The sequence below is a fragment of the Camponotus vicinus genome, unplaced genomic scaffold, assembly GCF_025532165.1.
Source record: "Camponotus vicinus isolate PSW18456_S1 unplaced genomic scaffold, iyCamVici1.0 SCAF_3, whole genome shotgun sequence".
In the NCBI taxonomy this organism is placed as follows: domain Eukaryota; kingdom Metazoa; phylum Arthropoda; class Insecta; order Hymenoptera; family Formicidae; genus Camponotus; species Camponotus vicinus.
Genome location: NW_028141967.1, coordinates 24,185,670 through 24,206,865, shown reverse-complemented (window position 1 = coordinate 24,206,865; position 21,196 = coordinate 24,185,670). Strand labels below are relative to the sequence as shown.

Genomic DNA, 21,196 nt, shown 5'->3' with positions numbered 1-21,196 from the left:
TGTCTCAGAAATAATTTATAATCTTGCATATATTTATTAAGCAAAATAGCGAAATTGTTTAATTAAAAGCGAAATTGTTTAAATAAAAAAATTTAACAATTATATACATATTGCTTAAAAGTTAACTCATTTTAATTATTGATCTTCTGCAAGCTAAGATTATCAGAATAAAAACCATGATTCTTACATTAACGTTCAATATGCAATATTTCTCATTTTTATTTTTCAATTTCGCTTAATAAACATGATATTATAAATAAATTATACTCTCGAGAGAAAGATTTAATTCATCTCTCAGCTACTTGACTTAAGTCGTGGCGCATAAATTTATAAATTCGAATATTATAAAATATTGTAAATACTATTGTATCGGATCGTTTAGTGATCGCGAGAGATCTATGCGCTCTATTACGCGCGTGGGAACAATTTTTATAAACGCGATAGATATTCCGCGCTCTCTCTGCATTCTACATAGAAAATCCCAACTCGGTTCCACATCGTGGTCCACATAGTGACCGGACTGGAAGCGGAAAACGGACCCCAAACGCGGGCTCACGCGTGCGTATCCAACCCTGCATCCTCTCCGGCGGTATCCTTATTATTCGAGCGTGTTATCATGTGCGCCATACACTGCGTTTGGTGTTAAATCGTGCTTTGTTGTATTTTTTTATATTACACATTTTCTATGTTTAATAGTCTCTTGTCTCTAAACACATTAAAAAAATTATTATCTGGGGTTTCTATTAGCGAATATATAATATATTTATTATTATATTTGCATTCTTTTTTTAATGTGAATGTGAAGGATCATTTGGGGTCCGATGCAGTTATCTGTCTTTATCTAATATCGTTTCTCTCTTTTACTTATTATATTTTATTTTATGTGATATTTGTTGCATGTATAAAACATGCTTGTATACATCCAAAAAATTTTTATTTTTATATTCTCAAGTTTCCAAATAATATTGTAATAGGCTTATAATATTTTTATATCATCTGAATAGCAGATTTTATATTTTTCATGTTTAAAACTCACAACTTTCACATGAAGTAAAAATGTGACAATTGAAGATAATTGATTGTATAAAAATATGTAATGGTTTTGGAAATCTCTTTCAGTTTTGACACAATGTTAATCGTTTTCCACACATTTTTATTTTAAAAATTGTAATTCTGTAAGATATGAAAAATGAAAGCTAATGTAAATTATGTTCAGTTGATAAAGTGGATAATTTAATGTTTCCAAATTACCAACAAAGGATATGCAATACCTTATTATCGACTGAATTATTAACCGCCAAACTTCTGTCAAGTGGCGACCTCTTCGTATTAACCTTGGTTTTAATTTCAAATTTCGTATTACGTGGTGTTTTGTGGTGTTGAGACGTGAATCTTTTCTCCTGAAATATTTTCAAGAAAATTCTCACCTAGACAGGTAAAATAAAAACTATTTAACGTGGAATAAAACGCAGAATGAAAAGCGATCACAATTTTATATTGGAATGTTCATTTATAAGCGTCGACTAATAATATTTATTTCAGTAATTTGGAGGTATCATCTCTAACCTTCGAATATTTGAAAAGCATTATTCCCGTCTAGTTGATAATTGATTACACTTATAAAATTCATTATTCATCTCTTAATTGATGCACATTTATCGTCTCGAAATTATTCGATAACCTATAAGCGTGACATTTATCTCTACATCCCTACGCTAAGTCGAAAAATAATTTTTATACTTGTCCGCATCATTGTAAAGAATTTAAGAAGCACGAGACCGATCGATTCGCGATCATCGATTCACTTTCGCATTCGTGATAAATTGAGGGAGCGCAAGAATTGGCGTGAGGCTCACCTTGATTTTCTCGCGTTTTTAACATTGAAAATTAGACATGTAGCGAGAATAACGTCAATCCCTGCCGATAATATTTTCTATAATCATACAAAGAACGCCGGCACAAAAGTTGCGCGCCGGCTAATTGGCAACTGCAATTTCTCGCGATATAAATGCGCGATGAATATTTGCATTGAATTTATAAACGATCCCGGTTATTTCCGCGCGGCAATCAATTTACAGTAATTATACCCCGTTACAGCGCACGTATCCGCCGTCCTCCCTTTTAAGCTTTTGAACTTTCGCCTCGATATATATATATATATATATATATATATATATATATATATCGTCGCGCGCGCGTTATGCAGATTATCGTAAAAACATTTAAACGCGTTAACGCCGGGGCTTTGCGCGGCAGCGCGCGCAATCGTTTATCGCATCATCCTCTAGCGAAACTTTATACCCGCCCGCTATAGTTTTTTCATCGTAGATTGAACCCGGGGAGTCGTGTTTTTCAATTTGACCCCGGGCCGCGCGCGCACCCCCTCGTTACCCCCTTCTCCCCCCCCCCCTTGTTGTCCGCCGCCGCGCCAGGTGATTACGAAATTACACGAGTGCGTGCATCGCATTTCGATTAAAACGAACGCGGTTCTTCCTACGCGGACGTCCTACCTCCCTCGGCGGGAAAATCCGCGTCGGCGCGGATATTCGAACATATTCGCCGATAATATCCGTGAAACGCGCGGCCGCATTCTTGTCGCGATTTTAATATTTCGCGTCACGCGCTCGCACCTGCATATTTATTTACTCGGGCTAAATCTGCGATGCCGCAAATTTGAGGAGAGATAAACTGCAATTGAAAAGGTTGAAAATTGTTCCTGTGAAAAACGTATTGTAACTCGATCTCTGTGACACACGATTCTGTTTTATTTAATATATAATTATATTAAAAATATATATATATATATAATTTAATATACAAAATTATATTAATATTTTAATATAATTATATAATATAATTATATGTTAAATTATATGTATTAAAAATACATATAATTTAATATATAATTATATTAAAAATATATTTAATATAAAATATTTAGTGCCTCTCTATATTTGATTTTGCACAGGACTAATGTAAGTCTTTTTCAGGAGAATTTTAAACTGATTTTTTTTGTTTGATTGTGTATTAAAGAACTCGTAATAATAGTTATTTAATATTTTCGAATTATGTTTTCAGGGATATCTTGAGATATTTTCTTGAAGAATTTATATCAGTTAATGGAGTCTTAAATCGAGATTTAATTACATTAAAATATTTATAATATTTGAAATTAGAAAACTGCATCGGTTTCGAATCAAATTTTCATGAAAATTTCTTCTAATTCCTCGGAATATCATATGTGCATTAAAATGTTGTAAATATTCAAGGGAAATGAGCTGTAACTATGACGTATAAATGAAGTTGAGATATTCTTGCACACACACAGACACTGGAAATAATATGTGAAACTATCGAAAATATATAATATCGACCCGTAGTAAAGCGTAAAGACCGAAATCTACGTATCGGCGTTTTAATAGATAATAGTCCCCGATATTTACTGCGACAACTTAAGGTCGTTCGCGATATCTTGCGGCAATTCTCAGCGGCGAAATTGGCGGCAGTATATTATGGGGTGGCGGTGGGGATATCGAATGGAGAAGTCCTCTCATTGTCACCGCGCGGGATCTCGGATTTCGTTCTTATCCTCGGACACACAGCGGCGAAAACTTTTCCAAGATAAACTCGGTCGACGGTACCCCCGAAACGTTTCCGGCTTTTCTCCGTAGACTCCGGATTCGCGTGCGTACGCCGAAAACGCGATTTCGTAATCTCGCAGAAAGTAGTATATATGTGTAACTGTGTGTACACCTTCTTTCTCCTTCTTCTTTTCCCTCCTTCGTCGCTCGAGATACCGAGATATAGATACGGAACGGAGCTAGGATTGGGGTGGAAGAGAAAATACGTGGGATATGTGTGTGGGGGTGAGGGTGCGAGGGCGACGGGGGGCGCGGTCGAGGAAGGATTTGGGATATCTCGCCGATTCAGGGAGTAGCCGCCGGAGGCGTTCAACCAATTAGCTAACTCCGCGGCACTTCGCCCTCGAAACCGCTAACGAAGAACCTAAGCGAATGAAGAAAAAGGGGGAGGCAAAGGGATAAGGGGGCAAAATCCACCTACTCCTGCAGGGACGCCGTTGCTTGCGGTGTGGATTCGCTCGAGGGTATTTCTCGGTGTTTCTGCTCAATTCTCCGAGGACGTATGGTACATATAAATTATGCTTAAGTTTGCGGAGTGCGCGCGTATCGGGATTTGACATTTTAAACTAAAAGTTCTTGGTGTATACCAAGGATGGAGCGGGAAATGGCACGATCCAGAAAGGGATGATCACTAGACAAAAATAAATCGAAAACAGAATTTTTTCGTATATATGTCGCTCCGTTTTCAAAAAAAAAAAATCTTGAAATTTAATAAAATTAATATATTTTCCTTTACATTTTTTTAAAGCTTGACTTTATTAATTAATTTGACATGTATTTGCTTTTGTGACTATAGCATATTTTTAATTCACTTTATTTTCCATTCTTGTCCTGCGCAAAGAATAACTTTGCATGACGTTAAGAAACTTTTAGGGATAAGTTCTTCCGGAATTTCTTATGCACGTAGATTTTGTCTAGCGCAAATCCAGTGCGGTTCTTTCTTCCTATCTATTTTCCAAAGCCATGTGCTTTACCAAAGTATCTCTCTCTCTCTTTTCCTTTTTCACAAGAACATCTTTTAATTTATTTCGATGAATCGTTGTGTTACTGTGCGAGGGACTTTAATTGCAAATAGTCACTTCGATTTCAAATTGAGATAACGGATTGTAAAAGGAGTATAATAAAAGAAGAATAAATTCTTTATAAAGTATAAAATTGTTTTTAAATTTTTTTATAATACTCGCACTTTTATATTATCTGATTTAGATTGTCTATTCGAATATGGAAAAGCAAGATGCACATTTAAAAAAATCATGTATTATTATATATTATTCTTTAATATATTTTGTGAAGTATGTGTGCTTTTTTAAATATTTATGTCTTTTTATGCTTTCGATCAAAAATTCATAATCAGCACAGTCGGTTTTAATTTATAATGTAACCATATCACGAATCGAACAGTATAAGTTATAAATTATAGTACTTATTCATCGTTTAATTAAAGATTAATTGGTTAATTAAAATTATTTTCTCTTTCTTCGACCATTTTATGAGTTATTTCTTTTTTTCCAGTGACTGAGTGCTTCTCTTCAAAAGGACCAGGGATCGAGAATTGCGGTATCGAGATCGCTAAGTTTTCATCTTGGCTGCTATTTAACGCACCTTGAAAAGTGCCCAAGGCTACAAGAACGGTGGTGGCTAAACCGATGGAAGTGACGGAAATGATGGAAAAGGGGTAAGTATTGGAAACAAAAATAAGAGTTTTATAGAGAGAGAAAGAGAAAGTAGCGCTTGGAACGGGATTACATCTTCTTTTCCATAAAAGTATGACAACGAGAGAGAAAGAGTACAGGTAGCAACGTTATGTAATAAGAATAATGAGTTTTTAGTCGCGGTGAGGTGACATTATAATTATGATGTAACGGTTGCCAGTCGTTCCATAATAAAAAGAAAATAATAATAAAAAACACAGTTCAAGTTGAAGTTACACAATGTTGAGGCTTTTTCGGTTTCGCTCTCGCTCGCTTTTTGTGAGAAATAAAGGGGGAAATAAATATTGGAGAGGAAATTTTAATTGAAATGATTTTAATGTAAAACAATCAGGAAAGTTCTCTTGAATTTCTATTTCGTAACTTTTTCTTGTCATTTTCTCTGTGTACGATCTCATTTCTCAGAAAGGTCAAGACGAACCAAGAGCAAAGGCGTCATTTTACCGAAAGATAAACGTTTTTTCTTGTACCCGCGTGAAATTGCCGTTTGCTTCGTCCACCGTTCAAGCTCGACTTTTATCAAGCAGAAGGACTTTAATATCGTTTAAGTACGGCCATGTTTGGATTACAAGTGAGGAAACGACACAGCATGGCTCGTTTCTACCCCAAACACATTAAATTCTCATTAGGTGATTTGCAATTAAATTATCGTCAATGTGACGTGAAAGGGCAGTTGCATAGGAAACGAATTAAAATATCAGATGAATATTTTTTGAGAATATTAATAAGAGAGAAAGAGCACAAAATAAATTAGTTCTTCAATGTCTCTCAGAAGACTATGTCGTAAAATATTGTTTATTATGTGTTTCATAGAGTAAAAGAAAAATTATAAAAATAATTTTATTAGATACAGATTTTATCTCTTTTATAAAATATTGTATTATAATATCAGTCTAATCTGTCTCGAGAAAATAACTTTGACATGTTAAATATGAAAACAAGTAAAAGAAATAAAATTGATTTGATTCTATCAAGATTGCGTAACTGCTTAGGGGATTGTGAAGATTTTACCTTATTCCTCTATTAAAGGACAAAAAGCATGCAATCGTATGGCACATAATCCGTTATTCATGTCACGTTCAATTTCTTGTTTATCGATTCGAAGCGAATTAGTCTCGAACGTTGCGGTATACCGCGGAGATTTATCGTTATTTCGAGTCTCGTAGACTTTTCTCCGCGACAAGCATCGGGAAACCGAACCGATACTCGCACCTTGCTCTTTCTCTCTTTTTCTCCCTCTTTCTCTTCCGCACTTCAGTTTGCTCCTCTTTCCGACGTGACAGCGTAACTTTGCATAGCTCGATATGAGCCACCCACACGTCATCCCTATGTACAAACCCTTCGAGTCGAATCTTGCGATCGAGATAAGGCGTATACGAACACGAAGCACGGAGCACGACTCGTTGGCATCCACCGTCGTGAGATAAGCTACCGGGACGAATACGAAAGTCTGCTCTCTTGTAAATTTATAGGGAACACCATCACTTGCGCATGGTTACGCCGCGCGATAGCGATGGCCATCATTTTTAATATTATACAAAGATTTTTGCGTTAACCCTTTCGGAACTGGGCTGCTTCTCAGATACACAAGACCGAGGAAAAAGTGTGATTTTTATCTAATATAACATTAATAGCTGGCCTTAATATGTCCACTCTAGTGCTTTGTCTGATATTGTAGTGCATCCCGAGGCTTGGAATTATTCAATTATTAATTTTTCAAACATTTATAGTCCGTTGATTTTGACGGAATTAAAAATTATCGATTTAATTATTTACATCTTAAGCGATGCGTTAATTATTTATCTTCTAAAAATCTTTCATCTTTTTATTATTACTTTTTTACCATTAAAATTTCCTAATATAAATTTTAAGTATTGTATAAATTATACAATTACAAAATGAAATCTTATATATTATTCTAATACACATATTTACAAAAAAGTTAAAATCATAATTATTTAAAATTAATATTTAATAAAAAGAGAAGCTACCCTGAATAATTTCATTGCAATTTTATTTACTCTCCTGGAAAAAGATTAATAATATTAACACGCACTCATCGCATGCAACGCGTCGTAAAATAAATTTATAAAACATTTTTGTACGACATAAATATTGTGGGTGCCAGATTAATACAAAAGTGATTTAATCACAATTTACGCGATGAATTAATTAAAAATATGACGACTTCAAACATATGATTCTTTTGATTTTAAGTCGAAGCAAATTTTGATATTAATTGCACCGAAAACGTAGCTTTTTTATTAAGTTGTAGTTTACAATCATGTGATCTTATATTCGAGAGAAGTTACATTAATATTATATATTTATTTGGATTATATTTTTTTCGGCCGGCTGATTATCTTTTTTTTTTTTTTTTAAAGTGACCGAATGTCAATATCGTGTCCAACATATACCCGCAAACTTTCATACATGTCGCCGTTGTACATGTGTATACTCATCTTTTGAATACAGCGATAACGATTGCATGAAGGAAATTGAACGTCACGACGGAGCGAAACGCCGTTAGAAAGAAAAGCCGATTGACCCGATTCGACGTACTGTCGACGATTAAAAATGAAATATCGTACGGCGATATCGTATAGAAAAGTGTCCGAGACGGAAATACGACATCGTCGGATGTGTTTGATTTTATCCCCACATAAAAATCGCCATTGCGAGGTGGAACGATAATTATGCGCTCCGGTATTCACGATGCTTGCCTGTGTGATGATCTCTTTCTTTCTCTCTCTCTAATGATATTTTTTTATACTTTTCTAAAGCATTTTATTTTTTCGTGTATTTCATCAAAAAAATTATCTACGTAAAAAATTATATTTACGATATTTAACAACTTTGTTATTTAAATTTTGTCCTTTTTTAACGTCATGACTTCTAAATGTTTTTAGAAAATTTAGTATTGCTTAAAATAACACAATTCAGATATTTATTACTACGGTTTCATTTACTAATAATTGATTAATTATGCGAAATGTGAAAGTCGATAAGAACAATAACGGAAGATTTTGAAACACAGAAAAAATATCAATAATCTTTCTCTTATAGTGATTTTATTACATCTATTATATTTATTAATTTATTACATCTTTATAAATAATTATTGTTACAAGCAGGAGTGTAGACTCCTTCATAATAAGTGGGATAACAAATTCCGAACACCCCGTACTTTCGTACTATTATGCGCGAGAGAAAAGGAGATGCAGCTCGCACATACATTCGGTTTATTTCGCGTTGCGTATGGTTGGTTTGCATCGTATAAAAAAGCCCTTTAGCCTCTGTGCAGTCGAATTTGGTTTCAGTTGCAACACCGACCCGCGCGCGCGCAACACACACACACACACACACACACACACACACACACACACACACGCACACGCACGACGCACACACACATGCGCATGGATACACATTTCCGTGCTCGTTTATGTACAGACGAAGCTGGGATATCGCCATTGAATACGATGTTCGCATGCACTCTACCGATCTACCACTTTTTGCTCCCTCCTACGCAACGTCGAGAGATAGAATTTCGATTTGCTGTGCATACATGTATATAACCGTGAGAAAAAGCGCACGAATTGTGCCAGTGGACCAATAGTCCGTTTTCGATGGCTCGTATTCCCTTTCTCTCTTTTCTCCCACCTCTTGCCCATAGCATTCCGTGGTATCCCAATACCTTATATCCTTTTCTTTTTTTTTTTATGATGTATCATCGTCGTGTTTTGTATCGTTACGCACCCGGGCTACGAAAATTTATCAGTCTACATCGCAGAGATGAGTGCTGATAGACACAAATATTTTTTTTCGCAAACGTACCCGGTCACAACGTGATTTAAAGAAAACGCATGACATTTCGTTTCATCAATTTTACAAACATTTTGGTTCGCGACATTGATGGAACAAAAACTCCGCGTGGCATTCAAAGATAACATTTGATGGCATTTAATTTAGAAAGTGGATAGTGCATCCAGATAAATTCTTTGTTGATAGCGTAAATGCAGTCGGATATATTGCATAAAATTCATTAGCAAATAAACGCTTGTCCACCGCGCGTGAGAGACACATGAGAGTTTTTATCGTTATAAAAATTCAATTATCACGATGGCGAGAGACAGAAAAAGAGAGAGAAAGATTGTTCTGCCGTTCTCGCGATGCATGCTGAAAATAAATCTTTCTGTTTCGACACCATTTGGCCTCACGTTGTGCCTCGCGAATTAGCCAGATTAATTAATTCGGATTCGTTGTCGAAACGTACGTAATCCTTTTGGGAAACATAATGCGCATTGAGATTCGATGCAAAATTGTGTATCAGTGATTTGCGAATAATTGCTTCTCTCTGCGATTCTCTCTCATTTACAAGAGAAGTTTTATTTCTAATTAGTATGTTGAAATCTTGATTATTATCAAAATCGTATAACATTGTGTATTATATAGATTGAATACTGCAATTTGATAATAGAAGCATCATTTGTAGAAATTTTGCACTTGTTCCTTCATATAATTATGATATAATTACACGAAATTAATTTCGCAAAATTAAATGAACAAATTTTTCAGACAAAGAAATTATTTCGCTATATTTTTCTACAAATGCTATTAATTTAATTAATGTAGCGTGTTAATGTGCTAAAAAAATTTTATTCTATTCGTACAATAAGATATATTAATACAATAATTGCATAGCTTTTTAGGTTTTCTACATTTTTAAAAATTTTAAATTATTATTCCGTTGTCTGTAAAAAACAATGAATCGACAAACTTGATTGTTCGCATATTTTAATAGCTTTTACATACTTTTTGCCTATTTTCAATTATGTAGAACGATAGTTGTTTCGAAATGTGGTGGCGTAAATTATCGCAGATTTAAAGCAATTAATTATCGCGCGTTGAATTGCGTAAACGTGTAAATTAGAGATCCGCGACTAATTGTATGTGCATGCTGTAAAGTGGTTTATGTGTGTTGGATTTTTTTTCGTTACTTTCCTAGCATTCATTCTTGTCCTCTTGTAACGATGCAATATTTCATTAAAATGTCACTTGTACTTGTGCAACGATATTTCGTGTTAGGAATTTTTAGAAGTAACCTACTTATTGCAACTGAATTATCATAAATGTATCAGATGACGAGATTATTGGCAAATTTACTTATCTCAAGATATTTATCGGATGCCTCGGAAAGTTTCTGCACGCGCCGAGCATTTCCTGCACGTTCTGCATAGTCGAATATTTTCGAATTTGTATCGCGTATATCATTAATTTTTATTAAACTTGATAATAAATTTCAATTTAAGTTAAGTTACTTTATTTTGATATAGAGATTTGAGTTTGATATGTAATTCTTCTACTGATTCCGATAGTTTTTGATAGTTTATCATTCTTTTTTTTTCAAATAAATTTGATAAAAATATTTAATTTTCATATTTCTCGATATTGTTTACTTTAATGAATTGGGGTAATATTTTTTATAATTTTTTCGATACATAAATAAGTAAAACAATACATTTTTTTAAAAATTATGTCACGTTCTTCACTTGCGTCGCTGTCGAGGCGTATCTAACTGATTACGTCTAAATGACTCATACGTGTTTTCTGGTACACTCGCATAAATGTTTGGGGAAGAAATAATTACACGCAAATATTGCATATATATGTTTCTGTATACAGTTATTTTAATTCCGAGACGATAGCGAAACATGAGTTACTTCGTGATGATGAATTCAAGTATCCGTGTAATGGGTGCGCGTGATATTTATTTATTTCGGATATTAATTTATTTATTATCACAATTTATTTGGTTTACACTTTATTATTTTCAAGTTCGTCGAATATCCGAAAAATATTAAAACCGCGATTACCGCTAAATACGTGTAAGCGAAAAAATAATATCTTATACAAAAATGTATATCTGATTTTATAAATTTTGTCATTTTTATGATGCTTGTTCGTACAGAAATATATGATATACACGATGTCTAAGAAAATCGAGATTTTTCGAGAAGTAGATCATACGCGTCTGATGTCATGTTGATAAAATAAAGCTTTCCAGTCACGTCATTCTAAAATTCAGAAACTTTTTAAACGCACCTCTCTCATATATCCTATATAAGATAGTCTAGAAAGAAGTCAAAAGATTTGGATTTTTTTAATTCACAAAGATAAATAAAACATGTTTAATTATTACAGATTTGTGAATTAATTTTAACGAAAATACAAGAAATTGATTTATTTATACGTGAAAAGATTAGAATTGCGTTATAACGAACGATTTTCTTCACTTTAGTTACTTGTAGATATTCTCTCTCATTATCTATATCATTTATATGCACGCTCGCATCGACCACCCACGTCGCGCTCTTTCTTCTCATTATCTACCTTTTTTTCTTTTTTTTTAACTTACCTTAGCTCATTTTTTTCTTATTCTAAAATCTTAACGTTCTTTCGTTATTTCTTTGCAATATATATTATTCTTATCTTATTTATCCTATACATAAAAAATTTATTCTTTATTTCTTATAATTTAATCTTTACATCAGTGTTTCTTTATTTAATTAATTTGTATAATCTTTGTAATTTTTTAAAACAGATTTCATATATTACAAGTTTATGTTTATTTAATTTTTTAATTGTTTCTATCAATCATATACATTACATCCTGTATTCTTTCTGTATCATTTATTTACATAAAAAAATTAGGTTAATCATGTTAATTGAACATACAAGATAAATTTTGTTTATTAAATTTTGTTTATTAAATTTACGTATAATAGCTCAATCTGACTGTAGTTGAAACAATTAAAAATGATTCAATGCCTGGTAAATCGACATATATGTGTTGAATCAGAATGATATCGAATTGAGGGTGGACAAGCGTTGTTGTGTGTATCGATTATCGGAGATACAGAAAGATTTTTCTATGCATATCGATGTATAAAATAATTGTCAATTTGAAAACTTCAAATCTCACTTTTTAGACAAGCTGTAAATATTATGGTTAATATCAGATATAGTATCATGTTTCCTGTAATTAGTGTGTACACATGCTTCTCCAATTTTTTGATTAATTTTACCTTGTGTATACATTCCTTTTGTGTTATTTAATCGCGCACAGAAAATCAGTTTGATTGATTGTATTATATGCATTAAATTTCGTTTATTAAATTCGCGTAAAAAATACTTCAATCTAACTAATAGTTAAAACAATTAAAAACTGCCCAATGCTTTTCCGGTAAGCTGACATATGTCGGAATCTGATCAGATTCATATCGAGCTGAAAATGGACCGACATTGTTATACATCGATTATCAGAGGTACGCAGATTTTTCTATGGTGTATAAAATTATCATCGGTGGAAATACGCGGAATATATATTCGGCATGATATGGATATTATAGCCGTGGGCTATACACTGTGAGCGGCAGAGTGCGCGTTACACCTGCTTTTCGTTTCTATTTAAAAATTTTCTTCATTTAATTATCTATATACTCTTCAATCAAATATTTAACAAGTATGAAATACTTGATCATTCTCCAAAAAGCATGTCGTATAAACAAAGTTATTAGTTTACGAGAAAATATAGAATCCAAATAGTTAGTAATCCCTCTAGACAGAGATAAAAAAAAGTATCATATTTTTTAATAAAAATATTCATCTGTCTTGAATAATTTTAATGGAAAATTATTTATAATTATTATATACGACGAATATGTTTCGCACATACAAAACATTGCGTTTATAAACGCTTTGGAAAGAAGTATATTCGCGAGATTAGTCGTAAAAATGCTTGCTCAATAAAACTGTATCCAGAAATATTTGATGATTTACAAACATATAAAATTTCTTGGAATAAATAAAATTGGCATTCGCATATGTTGCGTAGGATACAAAAATCATTTTGCACAACGCATCGCGCTTGATGCGAAATGTAAAATTACAAAATGGAAACATGAATTATGCATCACTACGACATATAGTCGGTGAGATATTCGACGAGATGTTTCACTATTTTGGGAAAGATCTCTCGGTTATTTGTGCGTGTGTTGGGGCGTAACATCTTGTAAAGCTCTCTATTATGTATTATAATGACAGCTTTATGCAGGTATATGTTTCTCATCGTGACACAATCCATACCCTCACATCGCTGATCGAAATTGAAGAGATACTATCGCGCGTGACTTTCCATACATACCAATACGGTACGTTCGAATGAGTTTTCGTCTATCGTTACGTCACCGCGCCAATTTTTAGGTGCAAGTCCATTATATTCGCGTGAAACCGCATCACGAAATTTTCGCGGTTTCTACCCACCATTTTCCGTATATGCAAATGAATTCGGATACGTGTGCGACGACCACTATGAGATCGGCGGAACATTTGTGGAGGGCACGCTCAAATAGAGGCGGTGCCGGCGCACAAACCACAATTCACTAATTGTTTTTCAAATTCACGACAATCGGCGCCCGTGCCTGCAATCGGCAATTTATTATCGCGCGTATATACTATACAATCTTTTATTTGTTATTTCATTCAACAACTTAAGCCTCATTAATTTAGTTAAAATTTGCAATTACTTTCTCGAAACGTAAATATCCTAATATTACTTATTTAAGATACGATTCTTCAAGATCTTGCATCAAATAAATATTATAAATTATTGATTTTATACATACAATTTTATTTATAAATATTGTAAATTATTGATTTTACATTATTTATAAAATGAGGCAAGAACTTGAACTATTTTACTAGGAATCTTTCACACTTGATATTCAATGAAAGCAATTATAGAATACATTTTAATTACGAGATGCAGTAAATTGATATTTAAGCAACGTTCATTGATAGTCTGTAATTTTACAAGTAATGTGTATCGTGTAATTTAAATATATATTGTATATATTTACCATGAAACAATTAAAAGTGGTCGATCTGCAGGACTAACAATAATGTCCGTCCGATGTTTCGGTCGGACTCGCGTAATTATTCGATTGAAAGGGGTACAAACAAGGAGAGCAGTGCCGACGTGAAATGTATATTTCGTAGCCTTCCGCAATACGTCAAATCGCCGACGAATCAGGTATAATTTCCATACAGGCCGACGTACTAATTAGAAAGGGCATTTTGCCATGCTCGTGGCGATTCTCGCGGATATTCTGATGAACGGCTAAGCTAAATTATCCTTCGTCAGTTAGCTGTATCCACACGCGAGATATCGAACAATAGCTAATTTATAACATAATGCCTCGATATACGTATAAGCAATGTACCATTTTGTTTGCATTAATCTTCATTTCAGTCCTATCTTGCGCTCATTATATCTTGCGATTCTCAAATGTGTCTAAGATACTAGCTCCTTTATCTTGAGAAGAATTAATTCTTAAAAATTACGGGATTAAACGTGTACATAATCGATCAAAATCATAAAGGTAAATTCTTTGCTGTCGCTCTTTAAATTTACATTCGTACATTCATACGCTTATTGATAAATTCCAGCTACGATGATTTTGTAAGTGAAAGAACCGAGTACCAAATAACCAAGTATAAACGATGGGATCTGTGCATTTTAATATAAAATTCTTGTACCTTCAAAGAGCGCGCTTTAACATATTTTGAAAGAGGGAGAAATAGAGAGGGAAAGAGATCTAGTTTGAGAAATACTTTTTTTCATCATCTAATAATTATAGCCCTATTTCAAGTTTATCGAATTCTGCGAAAGTAGATTATATCACGTATACACAAGTGCGATAGATATATAGATCTAGTGTAAACTGAAGATAGATGTGTGTTCCGCTCTTTTTCATGCGAGATTAATCATCTACAAAGAGCCGACGAGTGCTTATTAAAACAGATTCGTCCAAATAGAGCGGAATAAAAATAAAAAAAAAAAATAGAGAGAGAAAGGACACGTGGAAATATTTGTACAATCCGCCAGGCCTTTCATCAAAAAGCCGTAAATCTCATCGATTCAGACAATGACACACCGTTTTAAAGCAGAGTGTAAATTCGTAGAAATATTTAAATCCGCTTTCTGATCAAAATTGCGTTTCGTCAGCATCGCGCCTATGGTATCGTTTTTATAGCATTTCTCCAAGCTTAACGAATATCGTTTATACGGGCCTTTTTCATTTTATCGATGCTCAGTGCAAATATCTCGCTTTGACGGTTAAAATAGTTTTAATAACTCACGGTAAAATCGGAATTATAAAAAACGTAACGCATCTTCAGTTATAAAAAGATAAAGTTTCAATGATGATTGTGATATATTCGATATAATTGAGATAAAAACTGGGTGAAAAATATTGTACGTACGCATGTAATATTAACATTTAATTTCAATCATTTTCGTTTCAATTATTATTTTAATATTATTTACTTATAATTAAATTACAGTGTAAAAATTAATTTATGAACAATTATACACATCATATATATTCTGTGTCTTTAGCTCTTGTACAGGTCTTTTCATGTTTGTTTCCTCGAAGATGGAGGAATTTTCGATAAGTGAATTCCGTGGAATATGTGGTTTTGAGAAGAATATATTATTGTATTATGTATGTGAACTGTGGGGAATATAACGCGCTATCCTACATCTCTCGCGCGCCTGCGTTCTTTGCAGATGCATTATGAATCAGAAATCACATTAGAATATTCTACACATACATATGAGTGCATTAAGGGCACAGGTGGTGATATAGATTTTTTTAGCATACTTTAATATCTGCAGGCAGTTCGATTTATCCGTTGATCGTGGTTAAGATGGACGATGCTGCCAGCCTGATAAGTAGTGATTCTCGCAAATAATTTTTCGATCACATGCATACACACAATTTGCAGGTTTTATTAACTCCCATAGATGTTGCCTTTCTCTCTCTCTCTCTGTTTTTCTCTCTTTCTCTTTCTTTTTTTCAAGGAAGAAAATTTTCTATCTTTTTAGTATCTTAAACGTAAGTTTATTTATTAGCGATAATAGAACTAGTAATGTCGCGATTCTGACCGTACAAACACCGTAGCGCAATTCTAGGGAATTACCTAGTTAACTCGAGATAACGCGGATTGACCATGATCGGGCATCACTTTTTCTTATTCTCGAATTTCGCCGATAGAGGGGAAGGCGGGGGGTGGAGAGACGATGTCTACCAGTCACGAAAGGGACAAGTTCGAACTCTCAATCGCCGTTGAAAGTTGTGTGTAACCCGACGTTGGGACGAGAGCTGCACGGAGATTGGCTTTACAAGCTGTTCTAATGAGATAAGTTCGCCCATCGTGCCTTACTTTTAATATCTCTTCCACTTCCTCCGTCCGCCTTTCCTGGGCGCGCAGCGCCGGCCCTTAACGAGCGAAATATTGTCTGACGTCGCTTCCGGCAATTTTACTCGTCACCAGCCTCGGATCTTGCCTGAGCGAAAATCGATTGCCTCGATCGAGGCGCGATGTCCCCGCGGTTACCGTCGATACCGACGCCCATCCATTTTTTTCCCCGCTACGTGAAATTTTTGCGATCCAACGTATCCAAGAACGGTCAATACATTAGCGGCTTGAGTCTGCCATCAGCAACACCTGTACGGGACATTAAAGGGCCGAAGCCACGACGTCGACCTTCCCCCACGCTCGTCTTGAATTAATTATATTCATAGTGGATTATTCGGCGTGCGTTGGCTCACGATTACGTCGGTGAAAAGTCGGAAAAGCTTCAATAGGAAAATCTTTACACATACACACACACACACACACACATACACACACACACACACACACACACATATATATATATATATATATATATATATATATTTCTTTTTTTTAACATATTATTTATTGTATTAAAATTGAAAGAATTGTGTTAATATTAAAACAAATATGGCGAAAAAGAATATTGATTCTTTTCTATTTTTTTAATGACACGATGGCAGTTTAACGAAGATATTTTCATGAATTGTATAGCACAATAAAAATAATACAAAAGATAGACAATTTTTTTGATATAAAAAAAATGTGTTTTATATAAAACCTTTAATTAATTACGAGATGGACAAACGAAATGCAGTGGTCGCCGATTTGACGAATATTGATCGATGTTATGAATCAATTGCGGCCAATATTTGTTTTCAAGCAAACTTTCTCTCTTTCTCTCTCTTCTCTTTCTCTCTTTCTCTCTCAAACGAAAGAGAGAGAGAGAGGGAGAGTATCATAAGAGCATTTACTAAATTGAAAAACCGCTTGCGTAAAGGGAACACATTTATGTGAAACAATACGCTGTGGTTTTCATCAATATTTCGTCCATAAAAAAAAACATTGAAACTCGTACCGAACATTATATGTGAAATGCGTAAGAACAAAAAAAAATGTGAGAGAATATAGAAACAGAATGAGTAACATTCTATATTTTGATAAAATATAGTTGACGTAACATACTACACTCTGTGGTGTGCGATATATATATATAAAATGTTTATATGGCAAAACTGCATAGTTTTTGCAATTTTGATATCTTTCTCAATAACGCAAGAGAAATAAGAGTTAACAATTTTAAAAAGTTAGCATTTAAACGAAGAAAACTTTATAAAACTTATAGTGTAACTCTTGAAAAAGTAGGTTCACAAAATTAAAGTTTAGGTCGAAATATAATATACAAAAAAAAATAAAATCGCGCAATGGATGCATTTATTATTTTTTGATTTTTTTTTCAAAATGGACTATTGCTTTACCAGTAATATAATCACGGAGTAATCGCGCAAGTCGAAAAAAAAAACGAGAAAAAAGTACTATCTGACGGCTTTAGGCAAAATGGAAAAGAGTTAACGATTTACGGAATGTCCGATAATTATCCCAGGACCGAGGTAGCGAAGGTGAATTGTACCTGGGATATTTTGTGCAAGCTTGCACCACATGTCGCAAAATATCAGCTTAAAAGCATGCGTTTATTTTTTGATAAATTACCCCGTTAATCGGCTCTAGTGGAGGCTGCCAGCCCACGGTGCCCCCACGGGGGATGAAATCTGCTTCACAACCCTCTGCCATCGGTCGCGCTCACTCTCTCATCCTCTCTTTCCGTCCCCTTCATTTATTCACTGTCTTTTTCTATCAGTGTGCACTTTATACATTTTTCGTAAATTCTATGGGAACTTCGTATGGAGTTCCGACTTTTCCATCGGTCGCGCATCGCATGCACCGTCGAATCGCCGCGATCTGTGAAGTATTAGACAACTAAGTTATTGCCAATACAGTGAATATAGCGCGCCGCTAGATAACCGAATTTAAAAGCAATCCTATCGGCCTCGTCTCTTTCCGTCTCTTCTTTTTTTTCCGCCGCAGCATTCCATTAACGGCTTATCGCGTCCGCGACTCCGAACGATTCGATACTCATTTAATCGTATCTATTGATGGATCTCGTAGAATAATTATTGTTAATCTACCGATAAATTTCGCGCGTCTGACAAAACGCAAATCAATCTATTTTCGATTCCGTTATGGAAAACATCGGGTGTACCGCGTATAAACAGTCTATAATAATAAATATATGATGCACACGATGCGTGCATATATCAAGTTTTACGCACTGCAGATCAGCAATGTGCTCTGCAGATCAGTTTGTATTCCGAATACGTTTTATTGCTCGTTTAACTATTTTATATTACACTCTTTCTTTTCAGGTAAATTCCATTTCTTTTTTTTTTTATTTTTGATATATGCATAATTTCAGTCGGATGATTAAAAGATACAAAAAGACTCATTAGGAGCCTTTTGAAAAGTTTTTAGATAAATTTTAATATAATAATGTTCTGTATCAATTTATATTCTCATAATAATTGTGTTAATTAAATATAATAATAATAATATAATTATAGCTATAATAATATCGGGTACATATTTAATATTGATATTAGTAGTTTGATCTTATTAAAGAGAATATTATATATGATATGATAATATTATATATATTATGCGGATCTCCAATCGTGTGCATACAATATATACATATATAGCAATACAATATATATATATATATAGCAATTCAAATTTAGCAACGAGATTTGCTTTTACTTAAAATACACATAGAGATATAGAACACACTATTTAGCAACAAATGCGAATATAAAACATCGATACAATTTCTACATATAAATTTGGCGGAATATTCGATATAATGCTTACATTTCAGTATTCTCGACATAAATGAAGTACTATTAATTAATTGTTCAGCCAGAGAAAAATGGCATTCTACAAATTTTATCCCTGTAATTCGCTCGTTTTCGACGAGCGTTACATTCCTCGCGTATGTTATCGGACAATATTAATCATGGCATGAAATCGAACCACTCGATATTTAATCGACTTCCGAACCTGGATATGAAATATGTTTGAAAATGATTGGAAATGAGTCTGCCTGTGGCAGCTGCTTCGCATCGCCGCTGTGTTTTAGTCTGTTTCGTTAATAGTCAAAAACAATGTCGTGCGCAAAGTATGCGCTTTACAGTCGGCTTTATGATACGTCACAAACAATAGTTGAAGAGTGAATGACAGAGCAATAGAAGAGACTTTAGTAATAATGATTTTACGGTAATTTTCCACAGACATTGTCAAAGCTATAATTTGAATAATAAAACTTTAATTAATTGTTTATTATACATGTGCATCGATATCCGAAGCAACTATCTGTCATTGAAGAAATAATTAGATTATTTATGCGTATAATAACTTTTCCTCCAAATTCAAATAGACGATCGAGATAGTAACAGTTAATAATAATAATAATATTCAAGATAACGTTCAAGATAATATTCAATATAATGCTTGGGCGTTCTAATATTTTTTTCTTTCCTCCAAAATCATCGATAGGAACTTTCTAATACTAGCAAATTAGGATTTCAAGTTTTTTCGTTCTTTTTTTCTCTCCCTTTTCTCCTTTGTGCAAAATAATGTGCGATTTATGTGTGCATAAAATCATCCCAACTGTCGAGAGCTTGAATCGTAGTTGACTGTAAGGGGCGAATTTGATTATTTTTGTTAATATTCAACATACAGTCCAATACAAACACGTATGGCCGCCGAGCCGTGCATGCGCTTCATTTCCTTGCTGGGAAATTGCGTTTCGAAAATCCATTTTCAATCTTCATACGCGGACTCTTTCTAACGGCGGTACAGAGGCCACGCGCGTTTTCTGCATCACGCATATGCGTGCAATTCGCGCAACGTGCAAATTTAGCAGCGTGCGAATTTACTTCTGTACCATAGCGAGCCACATATAATTACGATATTTAGTAATTATGCATCTCGCTTAAAAATATGAGCGATGAATAAATCTGTACAACTTCCAGCGTATTAAATTATTGTAAAATAAAATAAATTATTGTAAAATAAAATAGTATATACGCGTTTATTCGTTATCTGTTAATAAATATAATATTTATTCATAAAAGCTATAATAAAACGTCCGGAATTTTACGCGTGTATGTCTATTGATCGAGGAATAATGCGAATGAATGGTATACAACATTTTCCATGCATTATCGCTTGAATCGTTCGTGAGGTAGGCAAGACATTCTTGTTATTCACTGGCGCGCGGCAAGCATAAGCACTACAGCACGCTTGGAGTGCAGGCCTCTTCGTCCGAACTTTGAGGCCCCTCCACAAGTCGGTTCGCAAATTGGACTCGCAGTTGGTTAAAGTATAATTGGCATTCGTTTCTGATAACGAAGAACGTCTGACGCTTCCAAATGTCTATGGTTCATGTAGGTGTAGATTTTAAATTTTAGCGCATTTTCACATTCGTGTCTCTCGTCTTTCTAGGCATTAGATCAAAAGGGGAGAAAGAAGAAACGGAGAAAAATG

At 34.0% G+C, this 21,196-nt stretch overlaps 1 protein-coding gene across 2 annotated transcripts in view; it reads left to right on the top strand.

Annotated features, from left to right (window-relative positions):
* The window catches only part of LOC145969289 (lachesin), a 218,899-nt gene that overhangs the window by 1,206 nt on the left and 196,497 nt on the right, over window positions 1-21,196 (top strand). Inside the window, exons 1-2 of one of the 2 annotated variants that reach the window (XM_083095302.1) lie at window positions 1,329-1,435; window positions 5,154-5,316. The gene's annotated coding sequence lies outside the window, so the exon portion shown is untranslated. Of the gene's footprint in view, window positions 1-1,328; window positions 1,436-5,153; window positions 5,317-21,196 lie in introns of those variants that run through there. The other variant, XM_083095303.1, reaches the window with a different exon arrangement.